A 15,763-nucleotide genomic window follows, 5' to 3' on the forward strand; every position below is an offset into this window, starting at 1 on the left:
AAAAAATTACAAATATTAAAAAAACTGAATAATAAAAAACAAGGTGCAAAATCGTAACATAAAGTTGCAAGGTGCATTATTATCATCATTGTTGTTATTATTATCAATTATATTATTTAACATTAATACATTTTATTTCAACATATTTTCCTCATAGAAATATTTGATTTGATTTATTTCAAATATTTAAAAAAGAAAATAATAATATTAATATACAAAGTAACTAAGGTTAGCAAATAAAGGCTGGGATGGATTATCCAATGGCCATTTGGGGCCCCATGCAAGCAGCAAAAAAAAAAAAAAAAAAATCCAAAATTTTTTTCAGGTCATGACACTATACATAACTAATAAAAAAGACATAATTAAAAACAAAGAAATAAAAAAACAAAACATAATGCTATAATTAATAAAATGAAGTCATAGAAGTCTGTGTTACTTTTGACCACGCCAATCCCACACCGCTCAGGTCGTCTTTCCCAAACCATTTTGCATCAAAAAAAAAAAAAATCAGAGTTAAAAAGTTAGCGGCGTTGAGGAAAATGGCATAAAACAACAAGATGACACGACCCAAGCTAATGCGGAGGCTAACATTAGTGCTGGGTGGGTGCAGCAGCCCACTAAAGGTAGTGAGTGGAGCACAAAATTTGGATCAAAATGTAATTATGTATAAAGTATCATAAAATGGACATACTTATTTATTTAAAATTATACCTAGCCTAAGTACAGTACTTGAGTAAACGTACTTAGTTAGATTCAAACACTGCATATCACATATAAATATGTCTCATTAGTCATGCCTAAAGTATGAGGTAACCAATGGTGGAAGTATTAAGATTTTTACTTCATCAAAATAGTAATAACGGAATGTAAAGTACTCCATTTCAAATAAAAGTCCTGCATTGAAAATGATCAAGAAACTTTTCCAATAAAGTTTACTGAATAAAATTACCATCTTGAACTGTTTACCTTCTCTGCAATAACATTTAAATTATTCTGTGAACTACAGAGGAAAACATGAAAAGTGTAGTATGATATATATTTAATTACACAGAGAGTACGGAGTGTGTTCAGCATTTTAACCGTGCTCTGCTGCATGATGTGATTTTGATTGCTTGATTATCTCAATAACTGTACTGAGGCACCTGTTCCTGTCACTTCTCCTTCTTGCCCTCCAGTTACAGCTACTTGAACATGACTCTTATTTGCAATAATATGGGGACAATTTAATTTAAGACACCATTACGTTTGCAGTAATTGCCTCGCTCACCTTTCAGCGTGTGTGCATGTGTTAAAAAACGATTCTTCAGCCCTCGGGCTTCAGCAGCATAATGACACCGTCTCTTAACTCTATCACCAACCGTGTAGCTCTGTTTTATAATATCTCACAGCCGCCAACAGCAATAAATACCGGGCACTGATTATTTCTTGAATGATTTTAAAGAGTTTTATATTTTTCCATGTGTAAAACCTCCTTTAGTAAACAGTTTCCACCCTGAAGACAAAAGTAAACAAAGGCTGACATCAGTGCGGTTAAAATACTTTAACTATGTAATCTCCTCTCTGTTTGCAGTTGTTGGTAATTTTGCCAGAATGACAGGTTTGTTAAGGTTTTAGAGGCTTGAAGGTCGATGCTTAAGTCTCGGTTTTGTGGTCTCATCTACGAAAATGTTTGCTGCATTAAGGAGGATTTAGGAAATAAACTTCTTTGGAAATCACACTCAAGCTCCTGGTTTTTCTTCTTTTTTAGCATTTTGTGGAATAGTTTACCCTTTATTTTCTTTCACATGCTCATATGCAGCTCAATCAGCCTTGTAAGGTAAAAAAAGAAAAGGAAACAAAATAAAATAAAATAAAATAAAATAAAATAAAATAAAATAAAATAAAATAAAATAAAATAAAATAAAACGAAACAGAATCAACCTTTTGCAACTGAGTGTTGAAAAGTAAATAAGTGCTTTTATAATAATAAATATTATATAATAACAACAACAATAATAATAATATAACTATTATTATTATCATTATTATCATATAATAATAATAATAATAATAATAATAATAATAATAACCACTTTATTTGTGTAACATTTATCTAAAAAAAATTAAAAAGTGCTCACAAAGTGCAATAAATAAAATATAGACAAATAATACAGACAATAGTTTGCAGTGGGGCTAAAAAGAGCAAACAAAAATAAAACCCTAAATTTACATATCACAAATGTACAAATCAGTCATTTTACTCTAAACCTGTGTGCATTTAAAATGCTGTTACTTAATACTTTAACTTAACTACATTGCAAAGGGAAATATTGTACTATTGAATATTGTAATTTTTGAGTTATTTTACAGCTTTACTTTGCAATTTCAAATTATTACAACAAAATATAAGCCAATTAATACATTATGATGTGCTATTATCGATAAAGCCACCCTGCAGTAAATAAAGTTACTGAAATTAGCCCGACCTTTACCAGCTGCAGCTAACAACAACAAACTTGATTTTTTTTTAATAATTTGAGAAAAGTGTTGTGTGTTCAGTTTATTCTCTACGTATATTCAGTTATATATTTTGTCGAGGTGACGTTTCAAGCTTCACACTCTTCATCAGACCAACGATGATGAGGAGTGTGAAGCTCAAACCGTCACCTCGATGGTAGATTCAATTAAATATCCATGACAGCAATGCCAATGTGCGGATTCTGTTTTTTTGATTTGGAATCAAATAAAATCGATTGTTGTAATGGCAGGTTCAATATAAACTTGGTTTTAGACTATACCGTAAAAGTAGAGAATCAAAAGCATCTCTGCTGGTCAATATTTGAAACCAATCTCCAATTTATTCCTGTTTTTCGGAGCTAAAAGCAGCAGCAGCAGCAGCCATGTCGCACTGCCTGTGTGCTAGTGAGCAAACCATTTCTCATTTACTCACCTCTGTCTTTGTTTAAACAGTGAAAACAGTTAAATATTTAAGCCGCACTAGAGGCATGTTTTAGGTCTGTCTGTTGGTTCAGAATGAAATATCTTAAAAACTACTGGATGGATTGATGAGAAATTTCGGTTCAGACATTCATGTTCCCAAGAGCATAAATCCTACCGACACCGGTGATCCCCAAAATTACCTTTAGCACCACCAGCAGGTCAACATTTTCACTTTTCAACCCTTCAAAACATAACAATAACTGTACAATTAACCCAAATAGTGAACTCTTTAACCGCAGGAAGTTTGTGTAAACAGAGTAATATAGATGATTTTTGAGCATATTATTTCCTGTGAATTTTGCATCAGAGATGCATTTTTCCCTCATTTTTGGTAACTTTTTGAATGAGTCTCTGTCTTTATCATTGGTGCAGACACCTCCCCCTCAATATTTAGAACATGTATATTAGTTGAGGACTTTTAATTTGACAAAGTTAAAGGCAAAAGGTACAAACTGGTGCATAAAAAATTACAAGAATGCAGGAAATTAAGTGTTAAGTGCTCAGTTTTTTGAAGTATGTATACATACTAAATAATAATTTCAACATTAAACTTTAAATATAACAATTTCATTTAGAATCAAGTGCTGACAAATATATATTATAATTATATATATATATATATATATATATATATATGTATTTATTGGAATGATAATGTAAACTTTAAAAATATCAATTTCATTTAGTTTCCCTACAAAAATAAATAAATAAATGAATGCAATAAATAAAGAAAATGTGGAAAAAATGACAGAAATATACTGTAGGCCTAATGTATATTTTCAAAACAAGATTTCAGTTCTAATCACTTCATTATTCAGTCCAAGTGGACATTTGTGCCAAATTTGAAAAAATTCCCTCAAGGCCTCCCTGAAATATCGCCTCCTGGATAACGGGACAGATGGATGGACAGACGGACGGACAACCAAAAAACAGAATTCCTCAGCGCCGTCACGGATGTAGAGGCAGTGTAAGTTTCATTGTGTACATCTTAAAATCAGGAAAGCCTGACGACCTCCCCGTGAAGCTTTGGCGACCTTTTTTTCTTTTAGCGCTGCATCCTCAAACACAACAAACATTGTGAAAAAGTAAAGAAAACAAGGGTCTGCCAGCACAAACACAAATGTGATAAAAACACTGACAATCATCCAATAAAAGATGTTTGCAAACCGGTGCCAAGAGGACATGGCTGTCTTCCAGTCCAAACTCAGGAACGCGTCCAAACACCGATGTGCTAAAAATGTATCACGAGCCACAGGCCACATCGCAGGTCCTGTTTGAATCCTCATAATTCACATTAAATCTGACTCCTCGTCTCAAAAGCAGAATTTAAAACCCTCTTTAATATAGTGAGCTGTGAAAATAAGCTGTCACCACCGTGTGATGAAAATATTACTTTTGTTAATGAAAAATAATTTGCGTGCGAACCTGCAAACTGTCTGCGGAGGGCCATTTGTGTTTATTATAAGCAGCTATTTGTATTCATCGGATGCTGTTTTTAAATCGCCGAATGAATCAGAGCAAATTAGCCTATAAATTACTTTTGGATATTGTCAGTGGGCCAACAGCTCTACAGAAGGATGATTATATTTGAGCAGGAGCTTAAGCTCGACTCACCACTAGATGTCGACCTCTGGCTGTTTTGGCGGGTCGGTGACAGTCACATGTGCATCCATGCTGAGTGAGAGAGAGAGAGAGAGAGGGAGTGTGTGGAGAGGAACAACTTGGGAAGTTTTGTCGTACACTGAGGGAAGACGAGGGACAGCCTGGAGAGAGTGTAGAGTGAGATAAGTGTGTGGTAAGTCATTTTTAACATTTCTCTTCTGCTATTCAAATGAGCTGCATCACTTAACTCTTCCTCCTGACCTCTCCTCTCCTCTACATCATCCTCCAGCTCTTTAATTCTGTATTCCAGCTCCAACACAGATGTCAGTGACCTTGTTTTAGAGATTTAACTGTGATAAATGGGAAGCTTTTGCCGCCCGAGTTTGTCTAATTAGAAAGGATAAACTATATCCTGGTTCCATTTATCTTGCGTGAATTGGTTAATGAATGTTGTTTACTTAAGGGTGGGATTACATTAATCACACTTGAGCTCACTCATTATATCATTTGCTGATAAAAGACACTTTTTTTTTTTTTTGCACTGTTTATTCCACTTGTTAGTCGATAAAATCGGTTGTTTTGATGGTGGAAATGTGATGTGGGAGAATGAAGCGCTCTGATTGGCCGGGAGGGAATGTTTGTCCGGACCTCGATGAAAGACAGAAATAAACTTGTGGAGAAGAACAACATTTCAGAATACCAACCATTCCTCAAGCTGCTCCCTCCCATCAGTTTTTTTCCTTTTCTCTGGAGGGGTTACAGGAACTTAAGGCCTCACTGACTTCTCAAAGCTGGCTGGCAAAGTGCAGAGGAATTCGCTGCCGTACAATGTGCCCTTATGTTAGGTGAGCAGAGGTCTTAAATTCTCCCAGATGAAGCTGCTCCATATTACATGTGGCAGGGTCACATTAAAAATTCATCTGCACTTTAATGAAGGCAGAGAGGCTCTATTAAAGCGGAAATCTGCCTTACAAACAGTTAAAGCAGGAGGTTATTTTGTATTACAGCTCCCAGTGCTGCTGGTTTGTGGTGTGTTTTTCCTTATTGTTACATCAGCGGGATTTAAAAGCGGGAAAATCTCCCACAAACATCAACGCTAACTGACAGGTTTAGCATCAGTCCCTCAGTATCAAAGAGATGTCGTTTTTTATTATTGTTATTACAGAGTCTAAAGTCCGTGCAGATTCTCTACAGTCATACATAGAGACATGTTTTGGCATAAAGTGAGAGATGCCGTTTGATGTGTGGTGACGGAAACCACAATAGACCAGAATGCAATGCATCTACGAGACATTTTCGTTTTAACTTTTTCTCGGCTATAAAAACGGAGCTACTGCGCTCTCCTTTTAAAAACATATGAATATTAAAAGTTAACACGCTTCCTGTAGGAGCTGCTGGGTAGTTTCAGACATCACAGCTCCCTCTTTTTTTTACCGGGAATTCAAACAGAAATATGATAATATGCACCTGCACGCCTGTTTTAGACTAATGCAGTCCAATACAGCAAGCATGTTCTGTGTTTGTTAAAACCGTTTAACCCTTTGAGACCCGGAGCGACATCACTATTCTCGTGCTGCTTTCAGACACCTCACGCAAGTATATCAACCGTCAAAAACATGGGAAAAAATAAGCACCTTGGTAACAAATGTTCCACAAACTGCAAGAATTTATTAAATTTAGAAAATTATCTTTAAAAAAGCTGGTTGAAACGTCCACAGGGAACAAAAAAAGAAAAGAAAAAGCTCAAATAAGGAATCAAAGTAAAATGGCACTGAAACTATAACTTACTTAATGATCAATGAGTCAGTTTTATAAAGCAATTATGAAGCTGGTTAGAGCCTCTTAAATATGAGGGCTTGCTGTTTCTCATTTCTTCTCATAATTAACTGAACGGGGTGCAGTGACTTGTAATTGGAGATGCACCAATCGGACTTTATGTGAACTATGCATGTGAACTCATAAACAAATGAGACAATATTAAGCCTCAGGGGTTGCTGTGAGCATTACAAATTCAGTACAATTAGTGTAAGTTGTATCAGAATCAGTACATTTTATCATGACATTGATTAAAAAAAACTCAGCTTGCTCTCAGTGAAAAAACGGCCACATAGGTTGACTGCCACCAGGTAATTATGACCCAAACTTACGTACGGCGCTCTACTGTCCATAGTAATTATTCCAGGACGAAGTGAGTTGACTTAGTACAAAACACGATAATGTCTGTGTGATGTATAAAGACAGAAGAAGACACTGTAGGACTGGCAGGAGTGATGGTGAATTGGTCAAACAAGCAAAGGACTTTCACCCATGAGACCAGTGTTCCTGTCCCACAGTCAACGGTGACTTCTTTTAAAAACAATCGACATATGTTACGCGATGAAGTGAGGTTTGACTTCTGTGACATCAGTCATGTGACAAACGTAATGTTAGTTACAAAAACAAATTATTTTAAGCCAAACAATAACATTTTTTCTAAACCTAGTTTGTGCCTGAGGCCATGTTTAGATGAGAACGGCCCTACTGAAATCAGAAAAAAAGAAATCTGCATTCATATATTAACACTGCGAAAATGATCCTTGTGTACACAGAGCGGCAATAAGAACTGAAAAACCAAAATAATATTTATCAGATGAAATTAATAAACATTACAAATCCAGTCTCAGCAGTCCCACACAGGTTAGCTGAAGATCCTCCAATGGCACTTTTTATTTATTTTTTATTAGCATGCTCTCTGTTGAAGCTTTTTATGCATTTAGGCACATTATTTAGCCTGTTTTTTCCCAGTGTTAGATACTTTATTTCTATTTCTAGACGGAGGGCCACCTGGACCCCATATTGCAGGATAAAATTTAGTCCAGGGGCCATAAATTGAGTATCACTGCTGGATGGACGTTTGCTGGATGTAAAAATAACTTTAGACTAACAATGATAATAAAAATGTAAATGTTTGCAGCTGTGGCCTTTTGCTACGTCATCTCCTCTCTGTCCCCATTTCACACTAATGCTGTCCTATCAGATAAAGGCAAAAATCCAAAGACATCATCTTAAAAAAAACCCCAAAACCTTGTATTCATCAATTTTTTTGGCAAAGCCAAATGGAGCCACTGGAGAGAGGCTTATGAGCGGTTTGGGGCTCCGAGGAAAAGGTTGCTTGGTTCCCTGATCAAGAGGATTGGTGCATCGCTACTTGTGTTTGCTTTTCTCATTGATTGTTGTCAAAATGAATGAATTGATCATCAATATTGATTGATCAGTAATGGAAGTAACTGTTGCTTGAAGCTTGTGAAATGTGGAAATCAAATGGTAGATTGACTGGAAAACTTTAGTAAAGAAGTCAATTACTCGGCTGAATAGCTCCTGATTGATGAATCCAACAGTGCGACTGAAGGGCACATTTTCCCTTCATAAATAAACTCATGTTCTATATATAACCTGGTGACGACTGCTCATGAAATCTCCCGCACTTTCCCACTCGCTGTGACAGTCAGACTGCTTTGACACATTTCAGGATGTGCAGACGGAGACAGTGAAGAGAAAGAGGCAGCTTCCTTTTCACGTGTCCTCCCACATGTCATCAGCTCCAGCATGGCTGAACTGATGACTCTGGCAGCTGCCCGCTGTTTACACTTAGCCTGCAATCACCGGCCGAGACCAAAGCTGCTGCCGATACACAGCTTTCAATCTGTGTTGGGTGCATGGCATCTAGCTATTATGAAGGAAGCAGTGAAAATATGTGCGGGAGAGAAGGTGTCGAGTGTTTTCTTTAATCGTCACAGCTGGGGTTGTTTGTCCTGCTCTGTGGCTGCCATGTGGGCTTGTCTAGGTGTGGCGACTCTCTGGATAATTGCCCCGAACAGTGGCTCCACTGAAGGTGGATATAACAAGGCTGCATTGTAGCGTGCGTGCGTGTGTGTGTGTGTGTGTGTGTGTGTGTGTGTGCTTGCTTCGCTCTAAATTCACTCACCCAATTTTCCCTCAGTTCTGTGTTCCTTCAGTACATTTTTATTTTTTTGTTGCCAGATTTCAGCCGGTCCTCACTCCCTTTGTTCCCTCGCTATATTTTATGCCTGCAGTTTTCAGCCTCATGTTCTCGTAGCCCACTTTTCTTTTCTTCAGTCCTGCCAGGAGAAGAAAGGCGCAGAGAGGAATATATGTTATGTTGAATATATCTTACATATGCAAGGTGTTTCTTAAGTTTGTGATTCTGAAGCTCTGGTAGAAGGAATTTAAAATTAAAAAAATACATAATATCTTGAGGAGAATCAGAGGTAAGGTAACATAAGGTGAAACAGGATGGATGTCCCGGTTTAGATTTTGTACAATATGGGATGGACAGTGGGAGATGGTGCAAAAAAATAAACCTCAAAGAAATGTGACCCTGCAGACCATCAATTATAGGTACAGCAGCAGACAAGAGATACTACAAAGTATTATAAGGCCAAATATAAATTAATTATTGAGCCAGCAGGCACAATATTAGATAAGATACCAGGAGATTAAAAATGAATGACTCTGCAGGGTCAAATGAGGCAGCGAGAAATAACGTCTGGATTCAACAATGAAAATGCAACATGAGATCAATTTTTGTGAGGACAACCAAAGTACTGAAGGAGAGTAATAATACACACAGCACGTAGATGCAGGATGCATGCAACAACAGTTTAAAACAAATCCTAGTAAACTATTTCCAAACACAAAAATTAAGTCACCTGTGGCAAAATTCTACACATCCTTTAAAATATGGATATTAGTTTCCTTAATGATGCTGTTCACAAAAAAACAAAAGTAAAATCCTGAAGCAGTAGACTGAGATTCTGGGAAATACACTTATCTGCTTTATTGTACTGAGTTACATGAGAGGATACACATTTCATATCAGCCTGTTAAAATTTACAGGACGCTTCACCCCCCAAATGAATGTTTGGATATTAATCACTCACCTGTGTAACACTAAATTCGTAAAGAAACTTGGAGGATTTAGGAGCGGCTTTAGGCAGAAATGGAATATAATATTAAAAATATGTATTAGTGTATTTTTCTATTTGTTTTGATTCTGCATATTTATCCGAAAAAACATTGTGAATTTGCCTTGTGTCCCCTTCTTCACATAATACTCATGAGGCACAAAACAAAGCTGTCAACGGTCTAAGTGTCTAATCCATTAAAAAAAACTAAAAACTAATAAAATCATGATTAAGATGAAGAATAAACCAATAAAGGCCCAAAGACATGTGAGTCAGAACAGTCAAAAAATGTTAAAATTAAATAAAATAGCTATACTAAAAGTAGACAATTAAACGAAGACAATAAATATGAAATAAAATGAATAAAATAACTAAAAATAAAATAAAATAAGACAAATAGACTGATGAAGAAGGACACGAGTAAAACCAAAAATAAATAAATAAGACCAATTAACAGATACACTAAAAAAACAGTTAAAGTAGAAACACACAGGTTAAAACCTATAAATAGAAATAAAATAAAAGTTAAAATAGTGAAAAAGCACACAACAAATGCCATAAATCACATCATAAATGACTTAAAGTGGATGCTGTATAAAGTATTGCTAATTTCCTGTTATATTCAGTGTTATATTTGGTTTGTTTCTCGTGTGAAATATCTGTTTACAAACTCGTGCAGTTTATAATCTAAGTCTCGTTAATTAACATTTTAAATCTTGTTTTTAAAACCGTACAAAAACTTAAGAGTAAGAAAAGACGTGTGTGGTTTTTATGGGTGTTATATATGTGATGAAGTGCAATCCCTCAATTTAAAAGATAGAAAAAACATGTTCTTGTCTACTTGTATGCTTTTAAATGTCGAAACATTGTATATTTAAGTGAAATGTGCTTTTTCCATATGAGTCACATAGGAGACGTTTTCATTTAAGGCTGCGCTTCAACAATGACAAAGGGGAAATAAAAACAGACTGTGCTTGACAGCGACAATAATTTGCACTTAACTGCACATACTTGATGTTCCACATGGTGGTTGTTTTATTTTTCCGCCTGTCCTCTCTGGATGTGAGGCACCAGCGTGGCCTCTTACATTTTGAAGGGTCTATTTTGTCCCCTCTGTTCCTCCTCGCTGAGAGCTCTGCTGAGATGTTAGTAGCGAGTGAAAACCACGAGCCATAACCACACTCTTTCACTGCTGCTGACTCCCGCTCTCACGCCCAGTTTAACACAGAAAAAACAAAAAAAACCAACACGGCAGAGTTTTTTTTTCTTCCCTCACTGCATTTCTTGACGTTTCCTCGCCTCCTCATACCCTATATCTCAGTCTGCCCACCATAATTTACTGCTCCTGGCTGACAGACTCGGCTTTATGTTGTATTTAACTTCTAGTTTGGACGCCTCACTTCTCTCTGTGGGGGATAAAAATAGCAGCAAGTATTTACATTCTGTATATAGCTGGTTCTTCTTATCCTTCTTGGTGGTGCAACTAATCTTACATGACATGTAATTTTGCACTGCATGGGGAATTCTGCAGACATTCAGGCATCCCACAAAGTACATATATATTTATATAATATTTCCTGTATGGTTGTCTTTGTTCGGTCAAAGTTATCTTTCTCTCCTAGCTCCTTTAACGCTGCCTGTTCTAGGCGGGAATATCACGTTGTGACGCGCTTTGGACATGAAATGTTCATTTATGTTGCTTATTGAAAATATGGTATAAAAGTTCACTATTAGAAAAAAAAAGGGCAGGGCAAATGTCCAAAAAGCTATAAATACAATGGTAATAATTTTATTTTTAATTTTTTTTTACTTATTATAGTTTTTAAAGCACTTTTCTTGGGTCATTTTCATGTGTTTTTTTTTTTCAATTTCTTGTTGAAAAAGCAGGTAGTCCTGACTATTTAGTCACGAGTTTTGTCCTTCAAAATAAAAGCAACATGGGTTCTGCTTGGATTTAGCTAATTATGACAATACTTGGTCTAACTTTACTATAGTACTTTTTATTAATAAAGACTTCTATTCTATTATTAGTTTTTTATCTTACTTTATACTTAACATTATAACAGTATTTTATTAAACTTTATTATAACTAGTTTTCTGTAACTTTATTTTATGGCAGTAGCTACTTTTACTTTTATTTATAACTGTAACTTTAACAATAATTTTGTATTTTAGCAGTTAACAGTCGTTTAGAGGAGATATCAATATATTAAGATATATTTTGTGTATCGCGATATAGCCTAAGAATGTTGTAAAAATTATTTTAAAGCCATATCGCTCAGCTCTAGGTTTGGATACTTGTCTGTAGATGTCACTTTTGGTTTCAAAGGTACAACTGTGAAAGGTTTTGGTGGAAACGCTGCTTTATTGCCATGTTATGTAATTGTTATTGTTTATAAAGCACTGCTGATGCGTATGATATATATCACACTAAGAGGTCGACACTGTTGTGTTGAACTTCATGCCCGTCATGCCTATTTGATTCCACAATGCCAGCATGCTATTTAAAATCCCACACTGAACAGAGAGATGCCGCTGTTGTTTGGTTCTGGTCAGAAATGCTCAGTTGGTGTAAAGATGGGACTTTGAAGCGGCTCTATAGTGTGATCTCTGTGGAAAAAGGGCTCCTGTGTCTTGGTATGATTATGTTTTCACTGAGTTCTCCCTGAGATTGAAACATCTCAGAGTAAGAATCCTATTTGCATTCGTTTCTTGGCAGCCGTTCGTTGCCGGTCTTTGCTGATCTTAATAGATTTAGCCTAACTTTATAGAGGCTGGCTCCCTGGACGCGGATCATGCTATTGCCTCAGAGTGAAAATCAATTTTCATGACTTCAAACTGAAGAGCATCTGTCTGCTAGATGTGAAGTATAATGCCTTCAGAAACTTTCTCAGTCCCATGACGTCCTGAACTGTGCCACACAGAATTCAAAGTAAACTGTGATTTGTTGTTGACAATCAGCAAAGAATACCTCATAATGAAAAATGTAGAGTGGCTTCATTTCTTTTGTTTTTCCACTTTCTTTCTTTTATTATCCCATTTAAACAGAGACAGTTTGTGGCTGAAATTATAGCTCCAGCGTCTTAGATGTGTCTTTGTTTGCTTGTCTCATCTGGATTTTCTTTTTCAACTCTTTAAAAAGTGTGCAGTGTTTCTCCCACTCAATGGGGAGCGTCTGTGAACAGCTATCTTCAAGTAACCGCAGAGACTTTGAATGGGATTCATTCATGCCCGTTTTTCTTTCTGGGAGTGAAGCTTCTCTGTTTTTTATTTGGACTGCTCCTTGTGCACTTTTTTAAATGGGAAGCTGTCCCAAACAATCAGGAGTGGCTTCTTCTTCCAAGTTTGCTGTCAAATATGTCTTCTTTTGATGTCGTTGTCTCAATATGAATAGGCTCCTGATTTGAATAACTTCATGTTGTCATAAAAAAGGAGATATCTGCCAAATTTGACAGTTAAAGTAATTATACAATGTTTTCTGTTGAAAAGTAAATTGGCACTCCAGTCTATCACAGACTGTATTGAACGTGAGTGTTTACTGATGTCACCAAGTTTTCTCAGGTTTTAATCTGAGTTTGGAGAGAATTGCATTTTTGTCTTATTTAATTACTTTCATAATAATATGACAAAATGATCACTCCCTGGATTATGTTCTGAGACGATGTTAAATTGACCCTTTAAAACGTGAGCATATTGGCTTGATTTCTTTCAATAAAACGGGAGGAAGGCCATGCGTAAATTAACAAAAAAATACGCAAAAATTAGCAACAAATCAGTAAAGTTACAAGACAATTATGTAAAAATAAGTAACAGCAAAAAAATGAAATAAAGGAAAAAAACAAGCAAAAACTAAGGCAAAAATTATTATCATTATTATTGTTATTATCACCATCATCATTATTATTATGACATTAATAATAATAAAATATCTAAAAAAAAAATCACAGTTAATCGAATCTAAATAACTCTTACTTTACTGCAACATTGTCCTGTGGAAAAAAGCTGTTTTTTTTAAATTTAAAAAAATAGAATTTAGTTTAAGTGTTGTTCTTGAAAAGATGAACAACTTTTAAGAGCCAGTATCTCGTGGTTCTCACAGGCAGTGAGAAGAGTAATGAATGTACTGTTTATCACAAAATAAAACTCTCTCTCTCTCACACACACACACACACACACACACACACACACACACACACACACACACACACACACACACACACACACACACACACACAGGATGATATCACTTGTGATGCTCCACAGTCCCACAGTTACGTAACAGCTAAAAACTTGAGATTGTTGTTTATTATAATGGTAATTATAAGCATTTTGCCTCATGCTTTCAGACCCTTTCATCTGCTATTTGAAGTCTCCAGGCTGCTGCCATGTGGCACTTTTTCCCAGCACTTATTTCATGGCTACTTTCCAGCCCACATTTGAGAAATAAAATGTTTGTTGTCCTTTTGTCAAGTTTTTCTGCTGCATCAAAGGAACTCTGTGCCTTTATTCTGATCTCGATCTGTCGCCTGACCTCTTCGGGCCCTTTTTCTCTCGGTCGTTTGTCTGGAAGACTTGCACCAGGAAGAAACCATGTAGTCGCAGTTTTCCGTTTCCTAATGATGCCACCTGCTGTGCTCTTTAAAACTTTTTTGTTCCTAAAGTCCTGTTATTTCTGAATGTTCCTGCCATCCATCGGATCACGAATGTTGTGTTTTGTTTTAGAGCATGTCCAGCCGTTGTAAGCGAACAAAAGCTGACACGTTAAGTCAAGCTGCAGAGAGAAACCACAAGACATTTGGATGCACCCAAATAAGTTTTGGAACAATCATTTTCAACTGTTTCATTTTTAATTAATTTGTCAACAACTCTGAGCCAAAAAAGAACACACTCAAACATTTATGGGTTAGTGTTTGTAGATCACAAACAAAAACATCCAAATTCAAACTATTTCAGATGCAGAAAGGGATTTCTGTCTTTTAGAAGTTGTTGGGGAAGAAAACAAAAATTGTAAGCTGAACTTTTACCTTCAGAACTGCTTCATATTGTCCTGATTAGTAAGAAAATCCAGATTGTGGAAACCCCCTGAGAGTGATAAGTCTGGCATCTTTTTACCTTAAGCAATACCACTCTTTTCCCATTCAATAGTACTAATTATTGGATTTTCCTAATTTGCTGTATTTTCTTTTTTAAAATCAGGGTCGCATCAAGAACGCTGTCTCTAATAGAATATCTTGTTTTCATGCCTTTTCAGAATGATTCATCTAATTATATCCCCAATCAGCTCACAGTGGCTAATGTCACACGCCATTAGCCCCTGTTAGCAGTAATTCTTCCAGCACTGTAATCAGCTCTCGCATAGAGAGCTTTGTTGCCTTGATTACTGCGCCCTTTGTAAGGTCTGCTCCATCCTGGACAAACTACACACACTCACACTCACATACGCATCATACAGACCGGGTGGGTTACTACTGGGCGCAGGTCCAAGTGTTCAAAAGGCCTCCTGAGTCAGAGCATACGTTTAAAATGACTGTGTACATTTCTTGTTACCAATCAAATTACTACAAAGATACGTAGATGACCATAAAGGGATGACTGCAAACAGATGCCAAACAATCACAGAGTGTTAGCAAATTACAACAAGGAGACACAAAATATCCACAAAGAGATGCCAAATGATCACAGTGAGATGCTAAGCAACCACACGGAGACACAAAACACCTTCAAGAGACACTGAACGACCACAAAGAGCTCATATACACGCTTTCTTTATCATCGTCATTAATGGGTTACTGTACGGGCCTAGCGCTCTGGGTCAGAGCATCTGCTTGAAGTGACTGTTTACATTACTTGCTGTCAATCATACATAAAAATAGAAACAAAATTACCACAAGGAGACGGAAAACAACCACAAATAGATGCAAAGCAACTGAAAAATAACTACAAAAAAAACAGTTAGAGTCGCGAAACAACCACACAAAACGACCACAATGAGACACATAAACAAACAGAAGCAAAATGACTACAAAGGGACAACAAACAACTGAAAGAGATGCAAAACAGCTACAAAAAGTTGCAAAACAACTGAAAAATAACCATTAAACATTAAACAACCACAAAGATGCACATTATGACCACAAAAAAGAAAAACAAACAAAGATTCCACCACAAGGAGATGGAAAATGACCCCAAATGGATGCAAAACAACTAAAAAAACCCAC

At 36.2% G+C, this 15,763-nt stretch overlaps 1 protein-coding gene across 1 annotated transcript in view; it reads left to right on the plus strand.

The window, feature by feature from the left end:
- The first annotated feature begins 4,671 nt into the window (after positions 1–4,671).
- The window catches only part of tspan4a (tetraspanin 4a), a 203,068-nt gene continuing 191,976 nt past the window's right edge, over positions 4,672–15,763 (plus strand). The window contains exon 1 of the mRNA XM_042490493.2: positions 4,672–4,774. The gene's annotated coding sequence lies outside the window, so the exon portion shown is untranslated. The remainder of the gene's footprint in view (positions 4,775–15,763) is intronic.

Source organism: Plectropomus leopardus, chromosome 1, assembly GCF_026936395.1.
Source record: "Plectropomus leopardus strain MGB_pleo_1.0 chromosome 1, ASM2693639v1, whole genome shotgun sequence".
Taxonomy (NCBI): domain Eukaryota; kingdom Metazoa; phylum Chordata; class Actinopteri; order Perciformes; family Serranidae; genus Plectropomus; species Plectropomus leopardus.